The following is a 16,503-nucleotide window of genomic DNA, read 5'->3' as shown; positions in this document are numbered from 1 at the left end:
AAACACCCATTACTCTCATAAATTGTATTTCACACTTACACACTTCAACTAAATAGTCAAAACATTTGTAACCTGTTAAAATAGTTTATCAATTGCGATCATTTAAGTAAAATTAAAAATATAACATTAACGCTTTTTTCTTTTGACATTCTCGTAAAAGTAGCATTATCATTCTTAGTTTATTCTTATACTACTTCAACTAGTCGATAATAAAATTACACATATGCTAAACTTACTTTTGTACTCGCCAACTAAGTTATTATAGAATTTTAATCTAATACTTATACCACTTAAGCTTGCTTTTATTTTAAGTCGATTTATTTTAAGTTATACAAAACTTTTGTAAATAAAAGTTCATTTTGTTAATTTTTGGTTGAAAAAAAAGTGTTTCAATACAGATAGTTTGTTATACAACTAGTTTTAGTTGTTTTCTTTGTGACAAATAAAATTAAAGTCTAACAAATATTATTGTTTATTGAGTAAAAAATCGCTCAAAATATTTGATCCTATGACCTGGTTAAAACTTTTCGGTTATTGCGTCGCACACCACGGGTACCTTTTAACGTCTTGTACAGGACATTAATGCTCGTTTAGTTATATTTAAATTTACTTCAACAATTTTTGTTATTTAAACTTTCCCTTGTTATTTTCACAATAAAATGTTGCGAAATTAAATAGCTTGAAATTTATATTTCAATAAAGTTATTTGAAATTCAATAGAAGTTTGTTTAAAAAACACCGTTTATCTTAATGTATTAAGTTATGAAATAAGGTGTCCATTTATGATTTAAGTTTTTACAATTATATTCTAAACTAAATTTGTGTATATTAGTTTTGTATTTAAATAAAGACTATATTAAACTCTGAAAACTTTCGCTCAAATACGTATATGATACTAAAATAAATATATTAGTTTGGTCATTACGTATTTACTCATTAAGTGTTAAAATTTATCCAAAATATTTATTTTCAAAAAAAAAAAAAAAGTTTTATATGTTTAAAAAGTAATATCTTGCATACAAATGTTTGTAACTCCTTAAAACTACTAATGTTTTAAGATAGTTATAATCATAAACATAAGTTGGGATAAGAATAACTTAAGTTCAAACAGATAAACATAATAAATTGAGTTTATACAAAATCATTTCTTTTTTACAACATCCTATATACAAATCAATTGAAAAAAGCTGTTGATCAAAAAATTTTAGTAATAAAATAATATACTATTACAAATTGTTACCAATGGAAATAACTTATAAACCAGCTATTCCTTATAATATTTAAATTTTTTCTTATAGCTTAACTGTTTGTAGTGTGTTTACAAAAAATATGGTTTAATCTTTTACATACTTATACTGTTTGTTTTTTTCATTCTTATATTTCTAATTTAGTAACAATTTTATATCTGATTTAATGACTTGTCAAGAACAAAGAGCTGGCTAACAAAGCAAAAATACAATTTAATTTTTTATGTTTTTATAATCGTTATGTTTTGTAAATCTTATATTTACATTGCATAAATGATTTTTTTATATTAACTGTTCACTGAATAATAAAAAAAGCGCTTTTAAAGTTTGTTCTAAGGAACTAGTATACGAAAAATCTTTCGGTTATCAGTTAAATTATAGTCTTTTTAGACCAGGGTTTCCAAAGTGAGCCATAAGCCCTTTAGGGGCCATTAGAGATATCTAATAGCCACAAGGAGTCATGAAGCCATAATTTTAAACCAACACTTAAAATTTGGAAGTTGACGGTGAAGAGCAAAAAATATTTTCTAGGTGTATTTTAAGGTAATTATTGAACTTGTGTTTGATATTATGTAAAAATTTAAGAAGTTTAGGCTCATTCACGTTTTCAGAAAATATAAATTTCCCAATGCTGTGACTTAATTTATTTAAAAGCAACAAAAAAAAACTGTAATATAAAAAAAGCTATTTAAAATTCTTAAAATAAATTTAAATACAGATATGACACTTTTGAAAAACACTTTTTTCTCCAAAAGCATTAATTTAAATTTCACAACTTTTCATATATTTTAACTTATATAAAAGTTTTCTCTTGTTCTTAGTAGGTATTTTTTAGTGTTTCATCATATTTTGCAATTAGTAGTGTTCGAAAATGCCGTTTTAAGTTTTGAAAGAAATTTATCTTAAATTAGGTTTCAAAAATTTGTTTAAATTGACAAAATTAAACACTTCAGACACTATATTATCAATACAGTACAATTTAAAATGTTACTCATTTTTATAAATCTGTAGTGCATTTAAACGAAGTATTTTATTTTTAAGGGTTTACTTGTTTGTTTAGTTTTTAAAATTAAAACTTACACCTTATAATATACATATGTTTTGTTTTCTGTTTTTAACATTTTTTAAATTGTTACAAAATTTCAATTAGATTTAGACAAATTTTGAATATGTACTTTTGTAAAATATTAAAGTGATATAGTTTTGAGTTTAAAAGATATAAAAGTTATTTAGCCATATTAATATTTTTTAAATATTACATTTTATGTGCTTTTGTAAACATGATAAATTGACAAAGTCAGTTGATTAGTTCTGCTAAATATATTAAGCTACAAAATTAATAAAGGTTGCAAGTAGCATAATTTACATTTACTAAATATGTATCACTATTCAAGTTTCTTAATAAAGTTTAGAAATAAATACCTGTTTTGTATCAGTAACTTCTTTTTTATGCAAATATTTAATTCATCTATTTAATTTTCAAACAAATTATTTATAAAATGTAAGACTGTTAAATTTGTTTTGTCAATTTTGAAAAAAAATAATAAATTAAGAAAACTTCTAATTAAAGTTAATGTTTGTAAATAACTACAAAACAAACAAATATTATTAGATAAGTAAAACTTTAACTTTTTCAAAAAGGTATAAGTTTAACTAACCTCTGCATACCATTGTCATATTTGATGTTTTGGTTATTTTATACGTTAATAATGCTCCAAAAAGATTGTCACCAAGAGGTGTTGCTGAACACCTTCCTGAGGATAGCAAAATTATGTTTGCATCTGGAGAAAGTACGAGATTAGATGAAAAAGCCAGAAATATGCACGAAGCCAATCTCAGTGTGGTAGAAAACAATTTAACGTACAAGAGCACCAAGTTGTACGTAACTTTTTCTGGTCCGGGACTTTCAGACAATCATTTTGCGGTCGCCAGTAATGTCGTAGAAATTGATCTGAATTCAACTGCCGGAGAAGCTCTTCAAACGTTCAATAGTCAGTTTCCCGGGGAAGATAACCTCATGGTGATAGTCAAGTTGTTCTATGTTACAAGACAAACTTAGAGAGTCTTTCAAACTTCGACGCACTAATTCTTGTTGTATGCTTAGTTGCAGTACTTTGTGTGTATAGAAATTTTGATAATTTATATCTTATTTCAATTTTTTTATCTTGTATTAATATATTGTAAACAGTTTTATGCACATTACTGCTCATTTATATAAATGTAGTCTGCTGGTATATTTATTTAGTTTATTATAAAAACTTTTTTGTTACGCAACTTTTCTCATTTTTTATACATTACTATTTAGTTTGACTTCGTTTATAAATTTCTACAATAAATAATAAGCGGCTGTTAATTGTTTAATATGTTATCGTTCAACTTTACTTTCAATAATCGTGAAAGATTTCGAAGAGTACACCAATGTTGAAATGTTAAGAGTATATTTATTATAATTAAAGAGTAGTATGGTATACGCTGATGTATGAATCTTAATGATTTTAACTTGAAAGTAAGGCTAATTTTGTATGCAGTTTAATAGATTCTAAAAATATTATAGAGTTTCTATCTTAAAATTGCAATTTATTCTGATTATATGTATTTTATGTACAGCAAAAGAGTATACAAAAACAGTAAGCTACATACTTAATCAGTTCACAAAGTAACTTTTTATCTTGAGAGAAAAAATGTGCAAAATACACGTTTAAAAATAAGTTCAATTGTAGATGAAAATTATATAAATTTTACGTATTACAGGACATTTAATGCTCTATAAAGAATATAAATTTAATAAAATAAAACTTTGTAGTTATACAAATATTTTTTTTTTTACTTTAAGTAAATACAAGGCTCAGTCTTAAAAAGTATCAGCTTTTTATAAAACTTTTTGTCTTAAGTCTTAAATTTTTGTCTAACATGAACTTTCAGTCATGTCACATTTGTTTTCAGTTTTATTGCTAACATAAAAATTGTTTATTTTTACTTTTTACTTAAAACTTTTTAAATGGCATACTTAAGAATAATAGTTTTAATAATAAATTCACATGATCATTTTTGTTTTTAATTTGGAGTTCTTAAAACCTTGAAATCAAAAAAAAAATTAAGGTCAAAAAGTTTTTTTTTTCACATATTTTAGTATATTAGTAATTTAATAATATCTATGTTAATGTTAAAGTAAATTAAAAACTTTGAATATTACTAGTTTTTTACAAAAATCTTTGTATATCAATACAAGATTTATTTTTCATTGATTTACAGTCTACTTAAAATTAAAAAAGCTCAAGTTAAAACTTAATCTAATATCAGTTTAGCTAAATGATATTAGTATCTAGTGCAATAGGTAACTTATTTACTTTATACATAAAAACTGTTAATTAATTTTTAAGTTATAATTATGTCTTTTAAGTTGTTTAGTAATCTTGTTCTAAAAAACTAGTGAATTTTTTTCCAAACTTCTTTATTTTATTTTTAGTGTAGGAAGGCAAAAATAATATTATAATTTAGTATATGCTCTTCAAATGATAAAAAACTCCTTTAGAATGGTTTTGAAAAACTTGATAAAATTTGTTACAAAAAAAAAATTGAAACAGTCAAAACTGTTAGTCAAACTATTCAAGTGTATACATTGTAACTAGTCAAAATTGAAAAACACTTTAATAAACTTATTCAAGATTAACAAACTTATGTTTCTTATAAATTCTTTTAGTAATCTTCACTTGGTTACTTTAAAGTATAAATAAATAAAAAGAAGTTATAAATAAAGACAAAAAGTTGTTAAAAAATTTGTAACTTTACAAAAATCAACAAAAAAACTAAACACCTATTACAACAATTATACTATCACACATTCAAACTTCAAGTAAACTATAAAAACTGTTATAACCTGTTATAATACTTCCTCAATTCTGAACATATAGGTAAAATGGAAAATATGAATTTAATGCTTTATTCTTTTGACATTCTCATAAAAGTAGCATCGTCATTTTAAAATTTATTTTTAAACTATTTTAAACTAATTTCACTGACGCTAAACTTACTTTTGTATTCGCAAACTAAGTTATTTTAGAAGTTAATCTAATACTTACATCACTTAAGTTTATTTTAAACTATTTTAAACTAATTTCACTGACGCTAAACTTACTTTTGTATTCGCCAACTAAGTTATTATAGAAGTTAATCTAATACTTACAACACTTAAGTTAGTTTTTATTCAAAGTTGTACAATACTTTTGTAAATAAAAGTTGTATACTTGTTTTCTGTAAAAAAAAACATGATCTAAACAGTACAATGTTTTTTTTTAATATAAGCTATTATTATTAATTTAACATTATTAATTTATTTATATAAGCTAATTTTTGGGTAATCATATGTCTGCACATCTCATTTTTCTTAATTTTTGGTTGAATAAAAGTGTTTCAATACAGATAGTATGTTATACAACTAGTTTTAGTTGTTTTCTTTGTAACAAATAAAATTAAAGTACAACAAATATTATTGTTTTTTGAACTAAAAAGCGCTCAAAATAATTTTCTCTTATGACTTCGGGCACGGAAAAACCTTTAGGTTATCGAGTCACACACCACGGATACCTTTTAACGTCTTTTACAGGACATTAATGCTCGTTAAATTATATTTTAATTTACTTTAAAATTTTGTTTTACTATTTTCTAAACAACACACTTTGTACAGTTGCGTGTATAGAAATAAAACTAATTTGAAAATTTTAACAAAAATGTGTGAAAAATGTTATGAAAACTTAAAAAGCTTTTCTAGTTTTTCTTTAAATTTTTTATTTTTTTTCACTCGGGAAAAAACAAATTAAAAACCTAGTGATGTTATTAAAAAAAAACTTACTTACAACCTAGCTTAATTACCTAAGATATTTTTAAATTTTACGAACCACTAAAATACAAAAAAAATTTTTAAAGGTGTTTTGTTAACAATCGTTCGGAAAGTTTACCCAACCGTATAAATACCCATGAATTAAAATATACCCTAAAAGGTTTCCCTAATTATTGTTACAATAAAACGATGCAAAAAATTTTAATAAAGTTATTTGAAACTTAATAAAAGTGTTTTAAAAACTTCAACCCCTCGTTTAATGTATTAAGTTATAAATTAAAGTCTCCACTTATGATTTCAAATTTTAAAAGCAAGATTTGCGTAAGTTAGTTTTCTGTATAAAATAAGAACAAATTATTTCTGAAAAAGTTTCGTTCAAGTACCTATATATGATACTTAGTTAAAGATATGATTTCACTCAATAAGTAAAAAAATTTATTCAAAATTATTAGTTTCAAAATAAAAATCTAGTTTTATATGTTTTAAAAGTACTATCTTGCATGTTTGTTTACAACTCCCTAAAACTACTAATGTTTTAAACTAGTTATAATCATATAACATAAGTTTGGATTAGAGTAACTTAAGTTAAACAACTAAATATAATAAATTGAGTTTATTCAAAAATATACGTTTTACAACATCCTATATACGAATCAATTGAAAAAAGCTGTTGATCAGAAAATTTACTAACATAAATTTTTACCAATGAAAAAAACTTTTACGCCTGCTATTCCTTATAATATTTCAATTCTTTTCTTAAAGCTTAACTGTTTGTAGTGTGTTTATGAAAAAGTATCGTTTATACTTTGTGAATATATTTTAAATACTTATACTGTTTGTTTTTTTATTCTTAATTTTTTTATTTAGTAACATGTTTATAGCTGATTTAGTAACTTGTTAAAAAGATAGTAATACAATTAAACTTAGAATATATTTTATTATACTTTTAGCAGAAAATAAAAAAAAACTTCTAAATCTACATGAATGAAGACGAATAATAAGAAATTACTTAAAACGTAATACACTTTATTTAATCTTTATAATAAATATTTTTTTAAATACTCATACTTATAATTTTAATATTTAATTTCAAAATCTTTTTAGTAAAATTAGTTTAAAAAATTGTAAACAGTGTATAAGGTTTATTTTAGATTTAAAGAATTAATTATATAATGTAATGTCAAACTGTACTAGTAATCCGTTTAGTGTTCTATTTAAGAAAAAAGTTTGACATTTAGTTTTGCAAATTTTAGTAAACATCTACTAAGGTTTTATAACAAAAATCTAAATTATTTATCAATTTTAAACTGTTGTCATATATTTTAGTTATTTTTATTGTAATATCTGGTTGTCATTTAAACCTTGAATAGTGATAATAGCTTGAACCTTAATAGTGATAATAACTAAACTAGTTTTTTACTTATGTTTCTTTAACAAAGACTGGCAGGATAGTTGAAGTTTTCTCAACAATACTTTTCTTTTTGAGTTTGTTAAGTATAGCTGTTATATACACTATAAATTATTACAGTGATATTGCCATGTGCTAAGTCTTGTCAACTCAATAGCTTTAGAGCCGCTAGATTTAAAAAGCATTGTTTTCAACCACAATGCTTGAAAAACAAAAAGTTAAAAAGTTTACCTATATTGATAATAACATTTTGTTTTATAAATATTCAAGTAAAATTTGTTGTACCATGTTTTTAGATTAATATGAGGCATTTTTTTCAGTTTTTTAAACATTTAAGTAAGTAAACAAACTTTCATAGTGAGTTTAATTTAGATTATTTTTTAAAGTGTAGTATATATTTTTAACAATTCTTTGTTTCTTTAAATGTCGAATGAGTTATTTTAGCTTCAGGTAGTTTTATTTTCAATTTAGTATACACTCAATCTGAAAAATATAACTGAAAAACAAATTTAAGTTGTCAATCTCAATACTGTTTAAAAGACTAAAACAGTGTGATTTATATATAGTTTTTTTAGATTTTTGTCTTAAAGTTTCAATACGTGTATATTGTTTTGTTAATTCTCACAAAAACTAAAGTTTAAACAAATCGAAAAAGTAACAATCAAATCAAAGCTACATAGTTCAAGTATACTTTTAAGTATAAAAATCCGAAACTTTCCTTTTTTAATTTGATAAAATTTACAAAAACTTTCAATATGGAGTTTGTACAAAAGTTACAATTTGATTTTGATAAAAATTATAGTTTCCTGATAACTTTACCTTAGCTTGGTAGAAACACTAAAAATTGTTTTATAATAAAAAAAAATTAATTTTAATTTTACGTTTTTATGGGAATTTCGAATAGATGTTCTTTTATGCTCGAAAATGCGCCTAGCTATACAAAAGCAAACCCAATATTTTTCCAAAACGTCTATGTTCGAAATAAAAGTTATAATTAGTAGGAAGGTTACTGCAGAGGAAGAACTGAAACGTTTTGGATAGTTTTTATAATATTTAAGTGTAAGAACTACTCCAAAGCCCCAGTTATCTTATTTGTGACCACTTTTTACAACTGATAAATATAATAAATTTACAGAAATGTAATGATTTTTTTTTATTAAAAATATTGAAAGTATTAAAATATCAAGATAAAATAGTATAAAAATGTATATGCTTCTAACTTGCTGATAAAAAGTTGAAGTGATTAAACTCTTTGATTTTATAATAAAAAAATACATAAATTTACAAAGTTTATTTGAATTTTATGTGATTTAATTAAATATTTCAACATATGTTGGTGAAACTTAGCATATAAATCATGTATGTTAAACAGTTTGTAAAGCATTTAGAAAAGGTTTTTCTGTATAAAGTTTGTTAATGTTCGTCTAACATAACATCTACAGATTTCACATTTTTTAGATAAAAGTAAGATAATTACAGATTGTTACAAATTAATTACAAAGATTACAATTTGACAAATTTTGTGGTAAAAAGTAAACAACTTTTATAAAGCGTCAAATAAGTTTGTAAAAACTATCTAATTCAAAAATAGTACTTTAAGTTTCTCCTGTTTATAAGTTACCTTAATACTGAAAGATTTCATCCTAGAAACAATAAGGGAAAGTTTTTGGGGTATTATTTGTTTATTTATGAGCATTTATATGCGTAAATAAACTTTAAAGACTTCTTAAATAGACTTAAGGTTATTGACTGTATAAGTCGGTCGTTTTGAACATTTAAAATTCTTTTATAGTTGGTAGTTTATCTAAAATGAATTTATATACATAATACATTTTATTTATAGTTTTTAACTTTACTTGCTACTAACTAGAAAAAGTTTTTAAAAAATATCAAAAAAGATGTTCGCTTTTAAAAAATGTGACAAAAAGAACATATTTTTTAAAATTTTCATTACTTATAAATTGTTTTGTGGACTTTTAGTAAATTTGTAAACATTCAACTGTGAGAAATACATAACTATAAACTTAACAGAGTTGATAAAAATTATTAAATTGTTTCAAAAAGTTATTGTAATTGCTTTGTTGTAATTCTTTTATTATACTTTATAACATTAGTACTTTGAAACTAATAAAATAATTAAAGAGTTTTTCTTTTAATTTTCTACCTTATAATAAACTAAAGAAAAAACTATGACGACATATGCTTATCCAAAACCTTGGCTAGAAAATATTGTAAGAATTAAAATATCAAAAAAAAAAAAAGTTTTTTTTTAATTATTTGAAAAACAATTAAAGTAGTTCTATTTACAGACAACATTTGAACCACCCACTATTATATATAAAATACTGCAATAGTTAAGTTTTAACATAAGTTGAATTTAGAGTAATACAAAAATTAAATTAAATAGCTAAAACAATTTAGTTGACATTATTTGGTTTAATATCACTGATTTTTTCTCATTAACTTTTTTAAAAGTAGTTGAAAAAAAAGGTTATTAGAGAAAATCTTGAAATAATAAACACAAAGTTCTGACTTCATTTCAAAAAACTGTTTATTAATTCACTGTTTATTTCCAAAGCTCTAACATTCTAACACAGCTGCAGTGAAACCCTCATCCGCAATCGGCAGCCTTCTACCCTCAGTAACTTCCTCACGACCCAGGTTGAAAACTTCAACGCTTCTTGTAAAATGATCGGTGCAACTCAACACCATCCTTTGCAACTTGGAGGCAGTGAGCTGAACGTGTTTACCAGAACTTTTACCGTCAGCTTTAGTGTCATCTTCTAGTTCTTCATCGCTCGAAAGATCTCGATAGTTTTCAAAAACGTCTCCTCCCAGAACGTAGACGTCCGAGCCAACTTTGCACAGTGCTGGGCAGTTTCTTCCAATAAGCAGTCTGGATCCAATAACTGTAACTTCACCCGTCTTTACGTTGAACCTCTCTATTGAGCTGTCCATTTTTTGGTAAACGTTCTGCCCTCCGAAAATATAAATAAACTCTTTGTGAGCAACGGCTCGCGGGTCGTACCTGCCTGTTTTTAGATTTGCCGCCAGCTTTTGCCACGTTTTTTCTTTCGGGTTGTACTTTTCAATTGAAGTTGCGACTTCGTTCGTCATGCCGCCAAGTGCGAAAACTTTCCCCAGACAGTTCACTAACACCAGCCCGTATTTGTCTTCGTTTAAGTCACCTATTTTTCTGATGCTATTGAGCTTAATGTTGTATATGAAACTTGTTTTCGTTCTTCTACCTTTAACGAGCCCGCCTGCTACAATCATGTGTTCTTTGTTGAACAATGAAAATCCAAACTGGCTTCTGTCTGTTTCCATTGACTGAACAGTGAGAAAAGATTTCGTTTGAACATCATATTTGTCTATATTTCTGTTTCCCACCCCTCCTACTAAGTACAAGTTGCTATTGACAACGACCGAGCCATGATACCACCTATTAGAAGGTAAATCCCCTAACCTAGTCCATTGTTGAGTTTTTGTTGAAAATGATAGCAGGGACCTTTTGTAAGTTTTTCCTCCGACAAGCAAGATATCTGTTTGAAAAACTTGCTTATAAGAGTAGGTATTTTTTAAGTAAAAATAACAATCTTTTTATAAACGTTAACTTATATTTTGTTATTTAAATGATAACTTAAAGTTGTAATTGATTTAATTTTGATTGCATTAAGTCTAATTTTCAAAAGACATTTCTTTAATTTTAAAAAACTTAAAATTGTTTTTATTATTAGTTTTACAAAATATAGAATTCATGTAAATCATCATGTATTTAAAACACATACTAACGTTTAAAAGTTTTTTCTTCGCATTCATAGTTTTGCCGAGCAAATTCCTTTTTTTGTAAACTTTCTGAAAGTCTTCTAACTTCTGATTTTAACTTTATATTTTCTGCTTCCAATTCTTCCTTATCTAACTGTTCTTTTGGTCTATTCTCATCGGAAACTAAAAATAAAATAAACATATTGAGTTAATAAACTTTTGTTATAATTTTTATTAAAAGAATTTTAGTGTTTGTTTATTTACTACTTATAAGATAAATTTTAAGTATACTAATGACAAAACATTATTTTTTATCTTTGTAGCTAAAATCTATGAAAATTTATAACGGTCGGCAAACTGCGGACTAAAAGCCAAATAAGGTCCGCGACATGTAAAGAAAATGTAGAAGAAGCAAATTAAATCTTTTTTTTTAAGTTACATATTTGCTCCTTTTTTTCCTTTCGAGTAAGCTATCTCTTTTTTATTTTAATACTCGTTTGACACATTAAATAATTTTCAAATAACGTTGCCTGCAAGGAACATTGTTCTTAGTAAAACTTAATAAAAGGCTGCTGGCCCCGGACTCTAGGGTTGTCTAAGTTATACCAATATTTTGATCGGGTAATTCCCTTAACTAAAATAACGAGTTTATAAAACTAACCTGATACGACTTTACGTTATTATTACTTAGTTTACCATGGCATGTTTTATTTTTGATACATACTTTAAGAAAAGGTTAGAAAATATAAAAAATTACTTTGACTCAAAAGTAAATACAGGTGAAACATCAGTAACTATAAAAAACAAGATACTCAATTAAGAGATACAACTAAGTATATATAATAACACTGACTTCAAAAAAAATTAAGAACATATATTAAATATTAGCATCTACTACCAACTAAACTCGTGAAACTGGTTAAGCGAAATCTGCGGTACAAAAGTATCAAGATTCAAGCTAACGTTATGGTTACAAAGTGTATTGTGTTCTGAACTAAGAAAAATAAAATTTAAACCTCTGAAAGCTAAAGCTTTTTACATAAAAAATTGTAAAAAAATGTCACGATCCTTGTGTGGCTGTTTAGCAGTTGGTCTGAATAAATTATATCTAATAAAGGTTAACGTATCTTTTTTAACCTGCGTTTTTGTAGTTTAGTTCTTTTATTTTGCTTTTGTCTTTCATGGAAACTCCGTTTATATTAGATTCTCCAATAAACATGTTCAAACTTAACTTTCTACAAAAAATATGGTATTTATTTTGTAGCTTTTCTCCATAAAAATTATTTAATACTAATAACTATAAAGTACTACTAATAAAATTTTTTGGATATATTTTTACTATAAAATTAGCTTTTAGCTGTTATTAAATTTAGCAAAGTTTACTTTTTTTATTTAGTCTGAAGAATTTTAATAGAAAGTACATCAAAACTCACATTGCTTCATCGGATTTAGAGTTTGAACCCATTGCAAATAATAAAAATATGAATTGAAAACTTTTAAACTAGAAAAAGATATTAATGTTAGTAGTGCTAAAAATGTTTTATTATAAATAGCAGTTTAAATAGATATAAAAATAAACGTAAAACCGTAAAACTTTTTTAAACTGTTCAAATAAAGGTGGAAAAAGATATCCTAAATTTTTGGGATGAATTTATTGAAGATTATTTCAGTATGGATAAACTTTTGTTTGCTTGAATTAACTTGCATAGAAGTAACTTGATCATCTCTAGAGAAAAACGTTTAAAAAGCACGTTTGAATGTTAAGTGGCATTTAAAATTGAGATTATATTAATTTTACGTAATACGGCATATTTAATGCTCTATAGAGGATGTAAATTTAATAAAATAAAACTTTGTAGTTATACAAATATTTTTTTTCTATAATTAAAACAAAGTTCAGTTTAAAAAAATGTCAGCTAAATATAAAATAGTTTATCTTAAGTCATAAATTTTTGTTTAACTTGAATTTTTAGTCATATAACATCGATTTTCAGCTTTATTGTTAGTTAACATAAAACTTTTATATTTGATTGTACATAAAACTTTAAATAGCATATTTAAGGAAAGTTGTTGTAAAAATAACTCAACATTAGCAGTTTTGTTTTAAATTTGAAGTTATTAAAACATTGAAATAACAGAAAATAAGCAAAGGTCAAAAAAAAGTAATCGTTTAAGTAAAGTATTTCAGTACTAAAGTAACTAAGTCAAAATTATGTTAATGTAAAATTAAATTATCAAAGCTAAAAATGTTAAAAACTTTAAATATTACTATTTTTTTACCAAAATTTTTGTATATCAGTTCAAGTATTTGTTTTTGCATATATCTAAAGTCTACTTAAAATTAAAAAAGGTCAATGTTAAATCTTTATCTAACAATAGTTAAACTTTATGACACTGTAATACAAAAATTTATTTTTTTTATACATAAAAATAATTGTAACTCATTTTTGTTGGTCATAATAATAATTTTCAAGGTTTTGACTCAGTAAACTTATTTTGTAAGTCAAGTAAACTTTTTCACAATTTTTTTTGTTTTATATTTAATTAAGAATAAAACAAAAATAATATAGCTTAGTATATGCTTATTAATTTATAGCAAACTCCTATAGTTTGAAAAACCAGTCAAATTATTCAAAAACATACATTATACCTAGTCCAGATAAATAAAATATTAAACTTTTTCAAAATTAACAAAATTATCCTTCTTATAATATTTTTTGTATTCTTCACTAAAAATATAAGCAAATAAACGCAAGTTGTAAATAAAAATGGTGAAAAATTTTGTAACTTTACAAAAATTATCAAAAAAAAAACAAAATACTTATAACTTTTTATTAATTTTACTATCACAAATATAAACTTCAACTAAACTGTCAAAAATGTTGTTACTTGTTAACATACTTCCTTAATTGCGATCATTTAAGTAAAATTAAAAAGATAACAATAACGCTTTTTTCTTTTGACATTCTCATAAAAGTAGCATTGTCATTCTTAAACTATTGTAAACTAGTCGATATAAAATTACACAAATGCTAAACTTACTTTTATATTCGCCAAGTTAGTTATTTTAGAATTTTAATTTAATTTTTAAACCACTCAAACTTTTTATAATTTTTAAATTGTTTTTTTTATAAATCTTTTAATATTTTTGTAAATAAAAGTTGTGCAATTCTTTTCTGCAGAAAAACAATGATCTAAACAATGCAATCTTTTGTTTTTTATATAAGCTGTTGTTATTAATACTTTTTATTATCGTAAAATCTTGTCAAACTTTTGGGTCAGCATATGTCTGAAAAGCTCATTTTTTTCAACTTTTGCGGAAAAAAGGTGTTTTGATACAGATTGTTTGTTATAAAACTAGTTTTAAATAATAAGATAAAAGTACATAAAGCTTCTTTTATTAAATTTAAAATAACTTGATATTGTTTTACTGTTCTTTAAACAATGTCCCTTGGTACAGTTGCGTGTTTAGAAATAAAGTTAATTTTGAAAACTTTAACAAAAATATATGAGTACTGTTATGAAAATTAAAAAAACTTTTTTAATGTTTCTTATACTTCTTAAAAAATTTAATGTGCTTCACTCGGGAAAAAAAAAACAAATTAAAAACCTAGTGGTGTTACCTAAAAAAAAAACTTACTTATAATTTAGTTTAATTACATAAGTTTTTTTTTTAATTTTACGAACCGCTGAAATACAATATAAATTTTTCAATGGTATTTTGTTAACAATTGTTCAAAAGATTTATTCAACCATATAAATGCTCATGAAAAAAATACCCTGAAAATTTTCCCTAATTATTTTTACAATAAAATGTTGCGAAATTAATCAGCTTGAACAAACATTTTGATAAAAATTATTTTAAGTTCAATAGAAGTTATTTAAATCTACAAATACTGTATATAATAAGTTGTTAAATAAAGTCTCAACTTATAAATAAAAGTTATATTCTAGGCTAAATTTGTGTAAGTTATTAACCTCTTTAAATTAAGAACTAAACTAATTGCATTCTGAAAAAGTTTCGCTCAAATACGTATATATTACACTAAATCAAAGATATTGGTTTAATTAAGTAATAAAATTTATCCAAAGTATTCAGTTTCAAAATAAAAGTAAAGTTTTATTTGTTTTTTACAACTCCTTTAAAATACAAACTTTTTAAACTAGTTATAATCATATAAATTTAGTTGGATAAAATTAACTTAAATTTAAACAACTAAGTTTAACAAATTGAGTTTTTACAAAAACATACACTTTTTTACAACATGTTGTATACAAACCAATTTAAAAAAGCTCTTTATCAGAAAATTTTGGTGATAAAATAATATATTATTAAAAATTGTTAGCAATGAACAAAACTTATAAACCAGCTATTCAGTATATAAAAAAATTGAATAGTTTTATAGGAAGGTTTTTAAGCGTTTTTATATACCATTTGCAACTTATAATTAACAGATTAATAATTTGTTTTATATTTTATTTCACAAAGCTATTTCAAAAATTGGTTTTAAGTCCCTTAGGTCCTAATTTAAAAACGCAAATAGCATTAAACGGAAAAGCAAAAATATTAAAAATCTATTAATAAACAAACCTTTACTTTAGTTTTACTTGCTAAATCTCAAAACTTTGTATTTATTCTAATTTATTTATACTTCATAATTAAAAAATGTTTTTTGAGCTGTTCACTAACCAAAACTTTACAAATTGCATTGAACATTTATCACTTGAGAATGATACTCGTATAATTTCAAAAAACTTTGTGAAATAAAGTATAAAACAAAATGAGTAATCTGTTAATAATAATTTGAAAATGGTATATAAATTTTTCTTAAAGCTTAGGTTTTTGTAGTGCGTTTATAAAAAAAATATTGTTAATCTGTTGTAAATAACCTTTACATACATTTTAATTGTGTGTTTTTTTTTTTTTTTTTACTTTAGTAATATTCTTATAGCTGATCTAGTGATTTGTTAAAAAGAAAGAGCTGGCCAACAAAGCATAATACAATTAAATTTAGATTTTTTTACTTTTAAGTAAAATCGAAAAATATTACTAAATATACAGAAATGAAGACCAATAATAAAAGTTATTTAACATGTTATACACTTTACCTATTTTTATAATACACATATTTATTTATGTTTACTATAAAAATTAGATTTTATATTATTCTACTTTTAACTAAAAACATAAAATACTTCTAAATCAATGAAGCGAATTATAAAAAAATACTTAACATGTAATACAC

This window comes from Thalia democratica, chromosome 7, assembly GCF_965202585.1.
Source record: "Thalia democratica chromosome 7, ktThaDemo2.hap1.1, whole genome shotgun sequence".
In the NCBI taxonomy this organism is placed as follows: Eukaryota; Metazoa; Chordata; class Thaliacea; order Salpida; family Salpidae; genus Thalia; species Thalia democratica.
Note: the sequence above shows the minus strand (reverse complement) of the source record.